Below are 18,617 nucleotides of genomic sequence, written 5' to 3' on the forward strand. Positions count from 1 at the left end.
GGTTGTACTGCTATAAAAAGGAACAGAGTCATGAGGCATGCAACGACGTGAATGAAGATGTGGGACATTTCGTGAGACAGAATACGCCAGAAACAAAAGAACAAGAATGGTTCTTTTATAAGCATCTTCACAAAATGCTTATAAGAAAACAGGGGCCTAGATTGTAAGCTTTTAGAGCAGACACATTAAGTCTGAAGTAGTGATTATTATTTCTGGATTTTGAGAGGTTTGTTTTATACATATAACCTGATATTTAGAGATAAGAATGAAGCCGAAAAGGTTGGGGTTAAAGTAATTCAGAACATAGGGGCGAGTAAGACAGTGTCTACATTTTAGAACCACACATACCCTTTGAGACCAATGGAAGAAAGGTTTATATGGGAGAAAGACTATGGAATTATTAATTAAACCTTACCATCATGGGATCCCCTGACAATGTGTCAAACATTAGGGACACCCAAATCAATAGGCCATGCCCTTGATCATAAGGCTTACTCTTGTGAAGCTTATGTAGGTAACAGAGAAGCTTAGCCTACCTACAGGCATGCTTAAGAGTTACTTCTGGAGGACCTCTATTGTTGCTCAGGTGTGGCCTCACTCTCTCTAAGCCCAATTCTGCAAGTGAAATCATTGCCATCCCCCCTACATGGGACATTGACATCCAGGGGTGAAAGTCTCCCTGGCAACGTGGAAGATGACTCCCAGGGATAAATCCAGACACAGCACTGTGGGATCAACAATTTCATTCTTACCAAAAGAGGGAAAAGAAGTATAACTAATAAAGTATCATGGCAGAGAGAGTTCAAATAGAGTCAAGAGGTTACTCTGGAGGTTGCTCTTAAGCAAGCTTCAGTTGGACCTTGCTACTTCTCACAACCTGCCAACCCCGAGCCAGGACCATTCCAGCCAATCCTAAAGAACACCTAGGGTAACATATAAGATTCCAAAAGGGTTCCATGTACTAGAGTAACTTTTCAGAAACTTACAACCTCCAGATGGGTCCCTGGACCAGTTAAGTCTTGAAACTTAGAAGGCCCAGCCTCTCCAGAACATCCGAATGTTCCATCTCCCTAACCCATATTAGCAACAGGCCCTTCCAATATGAAAAAGTTAGAATGGCCCTAGCCCAAACACCCCTAAAGAGAAAGCTGGGAAGATCAAAGGTGATAGTGGAGTTATACAATGAAGATAGGATTTAATGAATGAATGTGAATGCTGAATCATTAAATTGCTATCTCTTTTAGTCTCCAGTATCTTAGAGCAGTTAGAAGTAAAAACCTAAAATTGTGGAATTGCAACCCATATCAAACTCTGCAATACGTTCTACAACTAACTGTGGCGCTGTGCTTTATAAATTTATTGCTTTTCTGTATATATGTTATTTTTCACAAAATAAGAAGGAAAAAAGTCAACTGTGATGATAAAAAAGTATTTAAGCCTTCTAGCCTACTACATTCCAGAGCAGCTAGAAGGAAAATTTGAAGGATTGTATGGTGGCCCATGACAAACTCTGGGATCTGTCCTGTATACCTGTTGAAGAGTGCTTTGAAACTATTGCTTTTTTATTTCTTTCCTTTGTATATACATTATACTGTAAGAGAAAAAAATTATTTTTAAATGTATTGGCAAAGTTTCTTGAAGGATGGGAGAAAAATTAAGAACTGTTAAACTTTACCACTGGGGAAACCCTGGATATTTTGCCAAACATTAGGGACACACAAATCAATAAGCCAAGTCCTTGAGCTTAAGGCTTGCTCATGTGTACCTTATGTATATAGCAGAGAAGCTTAGTCTACCTATGGGAATGTCTAAGAGTCATCTGCAAGAACCTCTTTTGTTGCTCAGGTGTGGCCTTTCTCTCTCTAAGCCCAACTCTACAAGTGAAATCATTTGCCCTCCCCCTACGTGGGACAGCCAGGGAGGAAAGTCTCCCTGGTGGCATAGGAGATGACCCATCTCCCAGATGAGTCTGGTGTTGGTACCATGAGATCAGCAATGCCATCCTGAGAAAAAGGGGGAAAAGAAGTGTAACAAATAAGGTATCAGTAGCTGAGAGAATTCAAATAGCGTCACGAGGCTACGCTGGAGGTCACTCTTATGCATGCTTCAGTCAGACATTGCTACCTATAATAACTTGTCAAACCCCAAAGAAAACCATTCCTGCCAATCGTACAGAATACCTAGGGTATTATATAAGATTCTACAAAGGTTCCATGCACTAGGGTAACTCGCCAAAACCTACAAACTCCAGATGGGTCCCTGTACCACATAAGTCCTGAAATGCAGAGGGGCCAGCCTTTCTAGAATATCAACTAGTTCCATCCCCCTATCCCATATTATCGACAGCCCCTTTCCAAAATGAAAAAGTTAGAGTGAGTACAGATGAAATAGTCCTTAAAGAGTGGGAGAAAGATCAAATGTGATGGTGGTGTTATACAGAGAAGGCTGAGTTTAACAAATGAGTACAAGTGCTGAATCTTTATACTGATATTTCTTTTAGCCTCCAATACCTTATATCAGCTAGAAATAAAAACCTAAAATTATGGAATTGTAAAAAGAAAAAAAATTGTATTCTGGCAAAATCATCTTTCAAAAGTAAAAAAGAGAAATTAAGACGTTTACAGATAAACAAAAGCTGAAGGAGTTCATTATCAGAAGAACTGCCCTACAGGAAATGCTAAAGGTGATCCTTCAGGCTGAAAAGAAAAGGACACTATATGATAACTTAAACACAAATAAGAACTAAAAAGCATTGGTAAAGGTAACTACAGAGGTAAACATAAAATTCTGTATTATTGTACTTTTGGTGTGTAACTGACTTCTTCCCCCTAAATGACTTAAAAAGGCAAATGTGTAAAAGAACATTTAAAATCTATGTTAACAGGCATACAATGTATAAAGATGCAATCTGAGACAATGACAATATAGAGAGGTAGGGACGGAAATACACAGGAGTAGAGTTTGTATATTACTGAAACTATGTTAGTACTAGTTTGGTTGTTATTAGATTAAAATGTTAATTGTAATTACTGAGGCGACAACTAAAAAAATAAAAGATACAAAAGAAGCAAAGAGGAAGGGAATAAAAATGGTTTACTGCAATAAAGCAACTAAACACAAAACAGGCAGTAATGGAGCATTTGAGGAACAAAAATCATACAAGACAAACAGAAAACAAATAGCTAAAAGGCATAAGTAAATGTTTCTTTCTCAGTTACTACCTTAAATGTCGATGGACTGAAGTTCCCTACTAAAAGGCAAAGATTGACAGCGGGGATGAAAAAACATGACCCACCTATATGCTATCTATAGGTGACTCACTTTAAGAACAAAGACACAGAGACAGAGAGATTGAAAGCTAAAGAGTGGGAAAAGATATTTCCTGCAAACAGTAATCAAAACAGAGCCAGAATGTCTATATTATTGTCAGACAAAATAGGGCTTAAGTCAAAAAAGGATTACAAGAGACAAAGAAGGACATTACACATTGAGAAAAGGTCCAATCCAGCACAAGGATATAACATACATACATACATACATATATATATATATATATATGCACCTCACAACAGAGCCTCAAAGTACATAAAGCAAAAATTGATAGAACAGAAAAGGGAGAAATAGATAACATTATAATAGCAGTGGGAGACTTTCAATACCACTTTCAACACTTAAAAGAACATTTAAACAGAAGATCAATAGGAAACCAGAGAACTTGAACATTATTAACCAATTAGACCTAATGGACAGCTGGACATAAAACCTAAAATTGGGGAATTGTAAAAAGGAGAAAAAATTTTATATCTGGCAAAATTATCTTTCAAAAGTTAAAAAAGAGAAATTACCCAACTACAGAAGAACACACATTCTTCTCAAATGCACAAGGAATGTTTTCCCAAATACAGCATACATCAGGCTACATATCAATTTTAATAAATTTTAAAATATTGAAACCATAAAAAAATCACCTGGGACCACAAAGAATAAAGCTCGAAATGTATGACAAAATAAAAACTGCAAAATTTGCAAATATGTGAAGATTAAAATACATACTTTTTTTATTTTTTATTTTTTTCTATTATTGTTTTATTTCTTTTTCTGTTGTCTTTCTATTTCTTTTTCTAAATCGATGCAAATGTACTAAGAAATGATGAATATGCATCTATGTGATGATATTAAAATATATACTTTTAAAAAAGCAGTGGGTCAAAGCAGAAATTAGGGAAATTAGGAAATATATTGAAATGAATAAATACAAAAATTAACATACCAAAACTTATGAGATGCCAGGAAAGCAATGCTAAGGGAAATTTATGGCTGTAAATGACAAAACTAAAAATGAAGAAAGAATACAAATAAATAATTTCACACATAAAGAAACTAGAACAAGAAGGGCAAACTAAATCTAAAGTTAGTAGAGGAAAAGAAATAATAATGATTAGGCAGAGATAAATGAAATAGAGAGAATCAACAAAATCAAAAAAAGCTTAAAAAAAAAAAAAGTCAATAAAAGTAACAAACATTTACCCAGAGTGACAAAGAAATAGAGGGAAAAGGCACAAATAACTAAAATCCAGACTGAAAGTGGGAAACTAAGAGGATCATATGAGTGTATTATATGCCAAAAATTAGAAAACCTGGATGAAACAAAGTCCTCAAAATCACCTAATCTAATGCAGGAGGAAATAAAAAAATCTCAATAATCCTATGACAAGTAAAGAAACTGAATCATTACTTAAAAATGAAGAAGTCCAGGACTGGATGGTTTCAAGCTGTATTCTATCAAGCTGTCAAAAAAACCCTGATACCAACCCTTTCAAATTCTTCCAAAAAAACAGAAGGACTACTTCCTAGCTCATTTTATTAGGCCAGCATTACCATGATCAGAAAGTCAGATAAAGACAGCATGAATAAAGAAAATTACAGATCGGCAAACCGAATCCAACAGTACATTAAAAGGATTATAGGCCATGGCCAAATGGGACTTTTTCTAGGAATGCAAGGATGGATCACATAAGAAATTCAATGTAATATGGCACATCGACTGAATGACAGAAAAAAAAAAAAACATGATCATCTCAATTGACTCAGAAATGGCACTTGAAATCTAACATCTTTTCATGATAAAAAACACTCAGAAAAGCAGGAATAAAGAACTTTCTCAACACGATAAAGGGCATTTATGTAAAATCCACAGCAAATATCATACTCGATGGTGAAAGTATGAAAGCTTTCTCCCTAAGATCAGAAGTAAGACAAGACTGCCCACTGTCAACACTGTTATTCACCTTGTACTGCAAGTTCTAGCTACAGCCATTAGGTAACAGAAAGACATAAATGCATCCAAATTGGAAAGGAAGAAGTCAAATTATCCCCATTCACAGAAGACATGAACCTATTTCTAGAAAATCCATAAGAATCCATAAACTTCTAGGACCAATAAATTCAACGCGGTATAAGTACACAGAATTTAATTGGATTCTATATTATCAGTAAGAATGTCAAAAGGAAATCAAGAACTCCATTTAAAATTGCATCTAAAAGAAGCAAAAAATCCTAAGAATAACTTTAACCAGGGAGGTGAAAGAGTTCCTACAAAAGCTGGAAGAAATTAAAGAAGACCTAAATAAATAGAAAGACACTGTGTAATAATGGATTGGAAGACTTAATATTGTCAAGATGTCAATACTGTCTCCAAAGTAATAATTCAATGCAATGCCTATAAAAACATAAGCAGTCTTTTTTGAGGAACTGTAAAAGCTAATCCTCACATTCATATGGAATTGCAAGTGGACCCAAGAGTCAAAACAACTCTGAAAAATAAGAAAAAAGTTAAAGGACTCACACTTCCTAATTTCAAAAGTTACTACAGGCGCGATGTTTGGACCCCACTGATGTCACGGCACTTCAGGGGAAGAAGTCGGTGTTGTGCAGGGCACTGAAAACGCGGTCTGGGTCATCCCTGGCCCCTTCCTACTCAATCCCGCCCCTGCCTTTTCCCTCATCCTCTGGCAGGATGAGGCGTGCAGGCCTGGGTGAAGGAGTACCTTCTGGCAACTACGGCTATGCTAACAGTGGGTATAGTGCCTGCGAAGAAGAAAATGAGAAGCTCACTGAAAGTCTGAGAAATAAAGTAACTGCTATAAAATCCCTTTCCACTGAAATAGGCCATGAAGTGAAAAATCAAAATAAACTACTAGCTGAAATGGATTCACAGTTTGATTCTACAACTGGATTTCTACATAACACATGGAGAAACTGAAGATTTTATCCAAAGGGAGCCAAACAAAGTTGCTGTGCTATATGATGCTGTTTTCAATGCCTTTTTTGTCATTTATTGGATTATTAAACTGAGGTGATGCAAGTAAGTGTGAGTTTGGAATTTATTCCAACTTAATGACTTGAAGTTACACTTGGATAAAAATCAGCATCAAAACACTTATTTTACAAATACTATGGCATTTTCCATTGAAGATTACCAAAGTTTACTTGTTTTATAAATCATATTACATAAGATAGTGTTCCTGGATATCATTTCTTAATGACTCATTTTTAACCCCTGTCTCCAGGGGTATTGAGATGGCTTGAAGTCAGTCTGGACCTAAGAATCTTTTTCTACTGCTTGTTTACCATCAAATTAAATAGCAATATAATAATCTGTTGTTAATACAAACGTAGGTTTGTGTTCTATATAAAGAAATTTAGAGGGACAGGAGCAAAAATATCTGCAGAGCCTGATGCTGAGCTCTTGAAGGGGGCGAACACAGTTGTGACAGAGTAGTGAATGCATTATCTTGAACTATCATCAGCGGTGAACTTCTACTCCCCTTTGCTCCTCTACTCAGCTAAAATTGTGGGCCAATTTCTTTTTATCTCCTCTTTATAATTTTTTACGAGAAAACTTCTCTTCCTCTTCTGCCCAAAGACAGACATTCTTTTAAAGTCTGTCAATTTGGCATATTTTAGTAGGGCCCAGCACAAATGTGTACCAGTACAGTTATTTGATATTGACTTTATAAATTCCATAAACTTGGCTTTAAGTAATTTTTTATGGCTTTGGCTACTTAGGTAGGTCATTTGGTTATCATTTGTGACAGAATAATGTGACACTAAGTAAATTGCTAAGCTCTGAGTGGAAATAAAATGTTCAAGAAAATTAACTGCTGCTGCTTTACTGTGCTCAAAGTAGATACTGAAAATTTTCAAGCACTGAATCTGGATTGAGTATTGTTATTTTAATCCAGTATGTTTGTTTATAAAAAGCAAAACATAAAAGTGGACTGTTGAGTAGAAAGAAATATTAAAATGTTAAATACTCTGTGTTGCTCCATTTAGAAATTTATCCATGTATAGACTCCAAAATTAAATTGTTTAATGAAAAAAAAGTTACTACAAAGCTACAATAACTTAAACAGTTTGGTACTGGCATAAGCACAGACATATATACGAATGGAAAAGAATCAAGCATCCAGACATAAATCCACATGTCTATGGCCAGCTGAGTATTTTTTTATTTCAAAGCACATTTTACGGCCAGTTGATTTTTTAAAAAATATTGAGAAATCGTCACACATATATATTCCACACATATATATTCCACAATCAGTGGCTCACAATATCATCACATAGTTGTGTATTCATCACCATGATCAGTTTTTATAACATTTGCATCATTCCAGAAAAAAAATAAAAAGAAAAAAGAAAGAACTCATACATCCCATACTTCTTAACCCTCCCTCCTCTCACTGACCTCTAGTATTTCCATCTATCCAATTTATTTTACCATTTGTCACCCATATGATTTTTTTCTATCCATATTTTTTACTCATCTGTCCACACCCTAGATAACAGGAGCATCAGACACAATGCTCCCACAATCACACTGCAAATGCCGTATCTTTATACAATTGTCTTCAAGAATCTTGAAGACAGAACAAAGTTCAACAGTTTAAGGTATTTCTCTCCACCCACTCCAATATACCATAAACTAAAAAGGGATATCTATATAATGTATAAGAATAACTTCAAGGATAACCTCTCAACTCCGTTTGAAATCTCTCAGTCACTGAAACTTTATTTTGTCTCACTTCTCTCTTTCCCTTTCAGTCAAGGATTACTCAATCCCTTGATGCTGGGTCCAGACTCATCCTGAGATTTCTGTCCCACATTGCCAGGGAGATTTATACCCCTGGGAGTCATGTCCCATGTAGAGGTGGAGGGCAGTGAGTTCACCTGCCAAATTGAATTAAAGAGGCCATATCTGGGCAACAAAACAGTTCTCTAAGAATGACTCTTAGGCCTAATTTTAAGTAGGCTTAGTTTTGTGTCTATCCTTTGCAGGAAAGTTTCATAGGATCAAATCCCAAAACCCAGGGCTCATCCTCTCTATCTGTGTATCGTCACTGCTTGTGAGAGTTATGAGAAATTCTACAAATGGAGAAGTTGAATATTTCCTCCTTTTTCCAGAGTACCCCGAGGGGACTTTGTAAATACTTTTTTATTCACTGCCTAAATTACACTGGGATTTATCAGGGAATCACACTAACTTGGACAAAACAACAAAATCTCATGCCCTATTCAAAATTCCATGCACATATGGTGTTCAACTAAATGACCACACAAGTTAAATTAGGAAACGCACTACCCATATGTGCCGGTTGGAATCTGTGATGGACCCCAGAAAACCCATGTCCTTTAATCTTCATTCAACATTGCTGGCTGGGAACATTTTGATTGTTCCCATGGAGATGTGACCCACCCAACTGATGGAGAGAATCCCTTTTTAGAGCCACGAGAAAGCCACAGAAAGCCTCAGCTCAGCCGAGCAGAGCCAAGAGGTCGAGAGAGCCCATGCTGCAAGAGACGTCTGGAGAAGAAAAAGGAAAATGCCTGCCGGAGAACTTCATGAAACAAAAAGCTGGTAGAGAAAGCTGAGAGACTTTGCCATGTGCCCTTCCAGTTGAGAAAAAAACCTTGAACTTCATTCACCGTTCTTGAATGAAGGTATCCTCTTGTTGATGCCTCTATTTGGACATTTCTATAGACTTGCTTTAATTGAGACATTTTCATGGCCTTAGAACTATAAACTAGCAACTTGTTAAATTCCCCTTTTTAAAAGCTGCTCTGTTTCTGGTATCTTGCATTCTAGCAACTAGCAAGTTAGAACACCATAATAAAAATTTTGTACCAAATAAACATCTCTCCCTTTAGTCTCACGCAGAAGTTGAAGTTTTACCCTGTATTCTGATATACCTTAGTCCTAGCCACATCAGCTTCATTCACATCTCTACTCAAAGTCTGATCACTTTTTCAACTTTTTAAAAAGTTCCTGTATAGGGTACTACTGACCTCCATAGCTTCAGAGCTCTACATTTGAGTCTCATATCACATAAACACCCAAAGTTTCTGCGACAACCATGCTATCTACAAACATCTCAGCATCTCAAAATTGAGAATTAACAGCTATACCTCATGAGTATATGTGACTGCCATAAGAGCTCACAATCTAGGACCCTTTACAATAGGCCCCAACCTGATACCCATGCTCTTGACTTCAGTTCACCAAGTTTTTACATTACATTTAGTCCATATGATTTGAGGCATGATAATATTTGTCTTTTTGTTCCTGAGATTTCATTGAATATACAGTCCTTAAGGTTCATTCACCTAGTTGCATGCCTCACGACTTCATTTCTTCTTGCAGCCGCTCAGTAGTCCATTGTATGTATACCTCAAAGATCCCCCTTCTATTCCTCTGTCGATGTACCTCCATTCACTGTGGATCTGGAACACTGTGGTCATAAACACCAGTGTGCAGATGTCCATTCAAGTCCCCGCACTCAGTCCCCCCAGGAATATACTAAACAACAGGTTTCAGGATCATATCTAAACCCACCCGTGGCCTCTTGTGAAACCATCACACTGCCCTCCAAGGGGCTGCACCTCTCAGTTTCCCTACCGACAGTGAATAGATACAAATCTCTTTCTCCACATTTTCTCTAGAACTTGTTTCTCTCCATTTATTTGTGGGTTTTTTTTAGAGTGTACATATATTATTTGAATAAGCATTTTTTAAAATTTATTTTGTATTATCAAACCAAAACAACATACAAACATGAACATTGCTAACATACATTCTGTATATGGTGTACAATCAATGGCTCACAATATCATAACAGTATATTCATCACCATGATCTCTCTCTCTGTTCATTTTTAAAGTTTTATTCCCACATCATACAATCCAGCCTGAATGTATAGACATGCCTTTGCCACCATACTCTATCTGAAGACATTTCCTTTTCTTCCACAAAGAATTCATATCCCTTCCCCATGCCCCTGGCCTGCTGACATTCAGTTTTGGCATCATGCCTCTGTTACATTCAGTGGAAGCATATTACAATATTACTGTTGACTACAGGCCCAAGCTTGCACTGATTGTACTTTTTTTGCCATATACCATCTATTTTTAATACCCTGCAATACTGACATTCATTTGTTCTCCCTCATATAAAAACATTTTTTAATTTGTACATTTAATCACCATCACCGTCCATTCTAGACATTCCTAAATTATACCACTCATTCTTGATTCTCATATGTGCCCCCAGCTCTTCTGTGTCTATTATACTCACATTCGGCTTCATTCAGTATATGTATATTATTCTGCTACAATCAGGTAGTATTGTGCTATCCATTTCCGAATTTTTACAATCAGTCCTGTTGTACAATCTGCATCCCCTTCAAAACCGATTACCCAATATCTAACCTATTTCTATCTCCTGATAACCTATTTTCTTAATTGAAATTCTCTAAGTTCACTCATTAATGGAAGTTCATGTCAGTGAGACCACACAGTAGCTGTCCTTTGTTTCTGGCTAATTTCACTCACCTTAATATCCTCAAGGTCCATCCATGTTGTTATATGCTTCATGACTTTATTTTGTCTTACAGTTGCATAATATTCCATTGTATCTATATATCACAGCTTGTTTAGCCACACATCTGCTGGTGGACATTGGGTTGTTTCCATCTCATGGCAATCGTAAATAATGCTGCTATAAACATTGGTGTCCATATATCTGTGTCCTGGCCCTGAAATCTTCTGATTAGATAACAATGGGATGGCTGGATCTTATGGCAATTCTATACTTAGCTTCCTGAGGAACCACCAAACTGCCTTCCAGAGTGGTTGTATCATTTTACATTCCTGCCAACAGAGGATAAGTGTGCCTCTTTCTCCACAACCTCTACAGCTCTTCTCATTTTCTGATTTTTTGATAATGGCCATTCTAGTGGGTGTCAGATGATATCTAGTGGTTTTGACCTGAATTTCCCTAATAGTGAGTAAAGTTGGGATCTTTTCATGTGCTTTTTAGTCATTTGTACTTCCTCTTCTGAGAAGAGTCTGTTCATGTTTTTTGCCCACTTTTTTTTTTTTTTTCAAGGGCAGGCACTAGGAATTGAACATGGGTCTCGGCATGGCAGGCAAGAATTCTGCCACTGAGCCACCATGGCACTGCTTGTTTGCCCACTTTTTAATTGGGTTGCTTGTTTTTTGTTGTTGAGTTGAAGAACCCCTTTATATATATTATTGTCTATTTGCACTGGCTAGAAGGTCCAGCACAATGTTGAATAACAATGCTGACAATGGGCATCTTGTCTTGTTCCTATGTTCCTAATTTTACAGGGAAAGCTTTCATTCTTTCCCCATTGAGGATGATGTTAGCTGGGGGTTTCTCATATATTCCCTTTATCATGTTGAGGAAGCTACATACTACTCCTATTCTTTAAAATGTTTTCATCAAGGAAAAATGTTGAGTTTACCATATGGCTTTTCTGCCTCAATCGAGATGCTCATATCGTTTTTCTGCTTGGATTTGTAGATATGGTGTATTACATTAATTGATTTTCTTACACTGAATGAACCTTGCATATCTGGATTAACTCCTACCTACTTGGTCATGGAGTATAATTCTTATATTGTGCTGCTGGCGTCAATTTCAAGTATTTTGTTGAGGATTTTTGCACCTACATTCATTAGAGAGAATAGTCTGTAATTTTCTTATCTTGCAGTGTCTTCGTTTGGCTTTGTTATTAGGATGATGTTAGCTTCACAGAATGAATTAGGGAGCTTTCCCTCCTCTTCCCTTTTTTTGAAGCATTTGAGCAGGACTGGTACTAATTCTTTCTTGAATGTTTGGTAGAATTCATATTGAAGTCATCTGGTCCTGGACTTTTCTTTTCCAAGCAGCTTTTTGATAACTGATTCAATCTTTTATTTGTGGTTCATTGTTGACGTTATCTATTTCTTCTCAAGCCAGTGTGATTGTTCATGCCTTTCTAGGAAGCTGTCCATTTCATCTACATTGTTGAATCTATTAGCATAAAGTTGCTCTATAGTATCCTGTCATTACTTCCTTTATTTCTGTGGGGTCAGTGGTTATGTCTCCTCTTCCATTTCTGGTTTTATTTATTTGCATCTTCACTCTTTTTCTTTTTCTCAACCAGGCTAAGGGTCCATTAATTTTATTGATTTTCTAAAACAACCAATTTCTGGTTTTGATCATTTTCTCAGTTGTTTTCACGTTCTCAATTCCATTTACTTCTGCTCTAATTGTCATTATTTATTTTTGTTTGCTTTGGAGTTAGTTTGGTGTTCTTTCTCTAGTTCTTCCAAGTGAACAGCTAATTCCTCGATTTCTGCTCTTTCTGCTTTTTTAATATACGCATCTAAGGAAATGAATTTTCCTCTTAGCACTGCCTTTGCTGCATACCATGCATTTTGGTGTGCTGTGTTTTTATTCTCCTTTGCCTCAAGATATTTACTGATTTCTCCTGTAATTTCTTTCTTGGCCCACTGGTTGTTTAAGAGTGCATTGTTTAGCCTCCATATATTTGTGAATTTTCTGGCCCTCTGCATGTTACTGATTTCCAACTTCATTCCATTATGATCTGAGAAAGTGTTTTGATATAATTTCAATCTTTTTACATTTATTGCAACTTGTTTTGTGACCCTGCTTATGGTTCATCTTTGAGAATGATCCATGAGCATTTAAGGAAAATGTGGACATGAGAGGAGCCAAGATAGCGGCTTAGCGAGGAGTGGGATTTAGTTCATCCTCCAGAGCAGCTAATAAATAGCCAGAAACAGTACAGAACAACTGCTGGGGTCACGTCAGTGACCGAACACACAGTGTACCCCAGTTTGGGCCAGCTGGACCAGATGCAAGCCCCCCAGAACCATGAGTTCCCCAAGCTGTGGCAACCAGCGCCCCTCCCCCACAGGCTGCTTCCAAGAGGGGAAAGGAAAGAGACTTTACTAGCACCAGGGGCTGAGCACAACCAAACACCAATTGTGGAATTACTTAACAAATTCTGACTACTAAAAATAGGCCCCCAGCTCAGCTGAACCTTGAGTAAAAGAGGAGGTCACTGGTTTTGCCCCAGCACAGAGGGGGCAGGGCTGACAGAAAAAGAAAAAAAGAAAAAAAAACAACAAAACAGGATTTTTGGATCTGAAAAGTCTGGGCCCTGCAGGAAAGGAGGGGGCACCTGGAGATACATGGCACAACATACCAATTTAAGCTCTTGATTGGCAAACCTGAGGAACCAGATCCTGCTCTGAAAAGGATTTTTCTTTTTCTCTTTGTGGCTGTGTTTCTATGGATTAATTACTCTTTGGATACAGCTGCAAGGCTTCTCTGACTCCACTGCCCCAGGCATAGGCAGAAACAGGCTTGTTTGAGAGCTTGTCTGGAGCCTGTGCCTTTGCCAGGAGAGGAGTGGAGCCCAGCACAGCTGGAATCCTTCCCTCAAAGAATTAAGACCCCAGGGTCTGGAAACGTAAAGCGATTAAAACCAGCCTACAACCTTTCCTCCGTCTTCACCATGTCCCCAGCAGGAAGAGTCTGCTGAAGTTAAAGGTACCGCATCACCTTATGCCGGTAGGACCCGTTGGCAGAAAAGGGCCACATACTGGTCAGGGTAGGGAAAAGGTAGAGTCCAGAAACTACATAGGAAAACCTTTTAATTTGCTGGGTCTAACCCTCAGGGAAAACTGACACAGGTGACGCTTTCCTCCTGAGAAGAGATCAGTTTGATCTGGGAAAATCTGACTGGGGTCTATAATACCTAAGCAGACGCTCCTAAGAGGTGGGGGAAAGGCACCATACAAGCAGGGCAAGAAGCAAAAAAAACAAGAACTGAAAAATTCTGATCTATTAAAAAAAACCTAAGCTAGAGGACTAAATTAAGGTGAACTGAACATCAAAGAACAGATAGACAACAAAGACACCCAGGAAAAAATTCCTAGGGGAAAAAAAAGTGAAAGCAATCTCCACAATAAACTAATTAAGGTAATTAAATGCCCAGAGGCCAGAAAAAAATAACAAATCACACTAGGAAAATTACAGAAATGGCCTAGTCAAAGGAACGCATCAACAGTTCAAATGAGATACAGGAGTTGAAACAATTAATTCACAATGTTCGAACAGACATGGAAAACCTTACCAAATATCAAATGAACGAATTGAGGGAGGATATAAAGAGGGCAAGGAATGAACAAAAAGAAATCGAAAGTCTGAAAACACAAATCACAGAACTTATGGGAATGAAACGCACGGTAGAGGAGATGAAAAAAACAATGGAAACCTACAATGATAGATTTCAAGAGGCAGAACACTGGATTAGTGAAGTGGAGGACGGAACATCTGAAATCCGGCAAGAAAAAGAAAATATAGGAAAAAAAATGGAAAAATATGAGCAGGGACTCAGGGAATTGAATGACAACATGAAGCGCACGAATATACGTGTTGTGGGTGTCCCAGAAGGAGAAGAGAAGGGAAAAGGAGGAGGAAATTATCACTGAAAATTTCCCAACTCTTATGAAAGACTTAAAATTACAGATCCAAGAAGTGCAGCGTACCCCAAAGAGAATAGATCCAAATAGACATACTCCAAGACATTTACTAATCAGAATGTCACAGGTCAAAGAGAAAGAGAGAATCTTGAAAGCAGCAAGAGAAAAGCAATCCATCACATACAAGGGAAACCCAATAAGACTATGTGTAGATTTCTCAGCAGAAACCATGGAGGCAAGAAGACACCGGGATGATATATTTAAATTATTAAAAGAGAAAAACTGCCAACCAAGAATTCTGTATCCAGCAAAATTATCCTTCAAAAATGAGAGAGAAATTAAAACATTTTCAGACAAAAAAATCACTGAGAGAATTTGTGACCAAGAGACCAGCTCTGCAAAAAATACTAAAGGGAGCACTAGAGACAGGTATGAAAAGACAGAAAAGAGAGTTGTGGAGAAGAGTGTAGAAATGAAGAATATGAATAAAGGTAAAAAGAAGGAAAATTAGATATGATGTATAAAATCCAAAACACAAAATGGTAGAAGAAAGGACCGCCCATACAGTAATGACACTAAATGTTAATGGATTAAACTCCCGAATCAAAAGACATAGACTGGACCTAGAGAATATTATGCTGAGTGAGTCCAGCCAAAAACTAAAGGACAAATACTGTATGGTCCCACTGATGTGAATGGACATTCGAGAATAAACTTGAAATATGTCATTGGTAACAGAGTCCAGCAGGAGTTAGAAACAGGGTAAGATAATGGATAATTGGAGCGGAAGGGATACAGACTGTGCAACAGGACTAGATACAAAAACTCAAAAATGGTCAGCACAATAATACCTAATTGTAAAGTAATCATGTTAAAACACTGAATGAAGCTGCATCTGAGCTATAGGGTTTTTTTTTTTGTACTATTATTACTACTTTTATTTCTTTTCTCTATATTAACATTTTATATCTTTTTCTGTTGTGTTGCTAGATCCTCTAAACCGATGCAAATGTACTAAGAAATGATGATCATGCATCTATGTGATGATGTTAAGAATTACTGAGTGCATATGTAGAACGGTAAAAAAAAAAAAAAAAAGACATAGACTGGCAGAATGGATTAAAAAACAGGACCCATCTATATGCTGTCTACAGGAAACACATCTTAGACCCAAGGATAAACACAGGTTGAAAGTGAAAGGTTGGGAAAAGATATTTCATGGAAATAACAATCAGAAAAGAGCAAGAGTAGCTATACTAATATCCAACAAATTAGACTTCAAATGTAAAACAGTTCAAAGCGACAAAGAAGGATACTATGTATTAATAAAAGGAACAATTCAGCAAGAACATATAACAATCATAAATATTTATACACCGAGCCAGAATGCTCCAAAATACATGCGGCAAACACTGAAAAGAGAAACAGACACATCCACCAATTCACCACTTCAATTCACCACTCTCATCAATGGACAGAACATCTAGAGACAGAATCTACTATAAAGAAACACAGAATTTGAAAAATATAATAAATCAGCTAGACTTAACAGACATTTATAGAACATTACACCTCACAACAGCAGGATACACATTTTTCTCAAGTGCTCATGGATCATTCTTAAGAAAAGCCAAGCTGGGTCACAAAGCAAGTCTCAATAAATTTTAAAAGATTGAAATCATACAAAACACTTTCTGAGATCACAAAGGAATGAAGTTGGAAATCAATAATAGGCAGAGTGCCAGAAAAATTCACAAATATATGGAGGCTCAACAACACACTCTTAAACAACCAGTGGGTCAAGGAAGAAATTACAAGAGAAATCAGTAAATATCTTAAGGCAAATGAAAATGAAAACACAACATATCAAAACTTATGGGATGCAGCAAAGGCAGTGCTAAGGGGGAAATTTATTGCCCTAAATGCCTATATCAAAAAAGAAGAAAGAAGAAAAATCAAGGAATTAACTGTACACTTGGAAGAACTAGAGAAAGAACAGTAAACTAACCCCAAAGCAAGCAAAAGAAAAGAAATAATTAAGATTACAACAGAAATAAATGAAATTGAGAACATGAAAACAATTGAGAAAATCAACAAAACTAGAAGCTGGTTTTATGAGAAAATCAGTAAGACTGACAAGGCTGGCAAGCTTTGCAAGCTGGCAAGACTAGCAAGGCTGACAAAAAGAAGAAGAGAGAGGATGCAAATAAAGAAGATTAGAAATGGAAGAGGAGACATAATCACTGACCCTACAGAAATAAAGGAAGTAATGACAGGATACTATGAACAACTTTATGCTAATAAATTAGACAATGTAGATGAAATGAACAACTTCCTAGAAAGACATGAACAACCAACATTGACTCGAGAAGAAATAGACGACCTCACAAACCAATCACAAGTAAAGAAACTGAATCAGTCATTAAGAAGCTCCACAAAAAGAAAAGTCCAGGACCAGATGGCTTCACAAGTCAATTCTACCAAACATTCAAGAAAGAATTAGTACCAATCCTGCTCAAACTCTTCAAAAAAATTGAAGAGGATAGAAAGCTACCTAACTCATTCTACAAAGCAAACATCACCCTCATGCCAAAGCCAGACAAAGACATTACAAGAAAAGAAAACTACAGGCCAATCTCCCTAATGAATATAGATACAAAAATCCTTAACAAAAATAGATGCAAAAATCCTCAAACAAAATTCTTGCAAATCGAATCCAGCAGCATATTAAAAAAATTATATACCATCACCAAGTATGATTCATCCCAGGCACACAAGGATGATTCAACATGAGAAAATCAATTAATGTAATACATCATATCAACAAATCAAAGCAGAAAAACCACATGATCATCTCGAATGATGCAGAAAAGGCATTTGACAAAATTCAACATCTTTTCTCGTTGAAAACACTTCAAAGGATAGGAATAGAAGGGAACTTTCTCAACATAATAAAGGGAATATATGAAAAGCCCACAGCTAATATCATCCTCAATGGGGAAAAACCGAAAACTTTCCCCCTAAGATCAGGAACAAGACAAGGATGTCTACTATCACCATTGTTATTCAACACTGTGTTGGAATTTCTAACCAGAGCAATTAGACAAGAAAAAGAAATACAAGGCATCAAACTTGGAAAGGAAGAAGTAAACTCTCACTATTTGCAGATGATAAGATAATACATGTCAAAATATTGAAAAACCCACAGCAAAACTATTAGAGCTAATAAATGAGTACAGCAAAGTGGCACATTACAAGATCAGCACTCAAAAATCTGTAGTGTTTCTATATAAAGTAATGAAGAATCTGAGGAGAAAATCAAGAAAAAAATTCCATTTACAACTGTAACCAAAAAAATAAAATATTACGAATAAACTTACCTAAAGATACAAAAGATCTATACAAAGAAAACTACAAGAAATTGTCAAAAGAAATCACAGAAGACTTAAATAAATGGAAGGGCATATGATTTTCATGGATTGGAAGACTAAATATAATTAAGATGTCAATTCTACCTAAATTGATTTACAGATTCAATGCAACACCAACTAAAATCCCAAAACCTTACTTTTCAGAATTAGAAAAATGAATAACCAAATTTATCTGGAGGGGGAGGGTGCCCCAAATAGCTAAAAATATCCTGAGAAAGAAAAATGAAATTGGAGGCATCATGCTACTGACTTGAAGGCATATTATGAAGCTACAGTGATCAAAACAACATGGTACTGGCCTAAAGATAGATACACTGACCAAAAGAA

At 36.8% G+C, this 18,617-nt stretch overlaps 1 protein-coding gene and 1 pseudogene across 10 annotated transcripts in view; one reads left to right on the forward strand and one right to left on the reverse strand.

Annotated features, from left to right (window-relative positions):
* MROH1 (maestro heat like repeat family member 1) overlaps positions 1-18,617 on the reverse strand; it is a 201,659-nt gene that overhangs the window by 161,334 nt on the left and 21,708 nt on the right. The gene's annotated exons all lie outside the window — the stretch shown is intronic.
* On the forward strand, positions 5,975-6,359 carry LOC143688503 (BET1 homolog pseudogene; annotated as a pseudogene).

The sequence above is a fragment of the Tamandua tetradactyla genome, chromosome 6, assembly GCF_023851605.1.
Source record: "Tamandua tetradactyla isolate mTamTet1 chromosome 6, mTamTet1.pri, whole genome shotgun sequence".
NCBI lineage: Eukaryota > Metazoa > Chordata > Mammalia > Pilosa > Myrmecophagidae > Tamandua > Tamandua tetradactyla.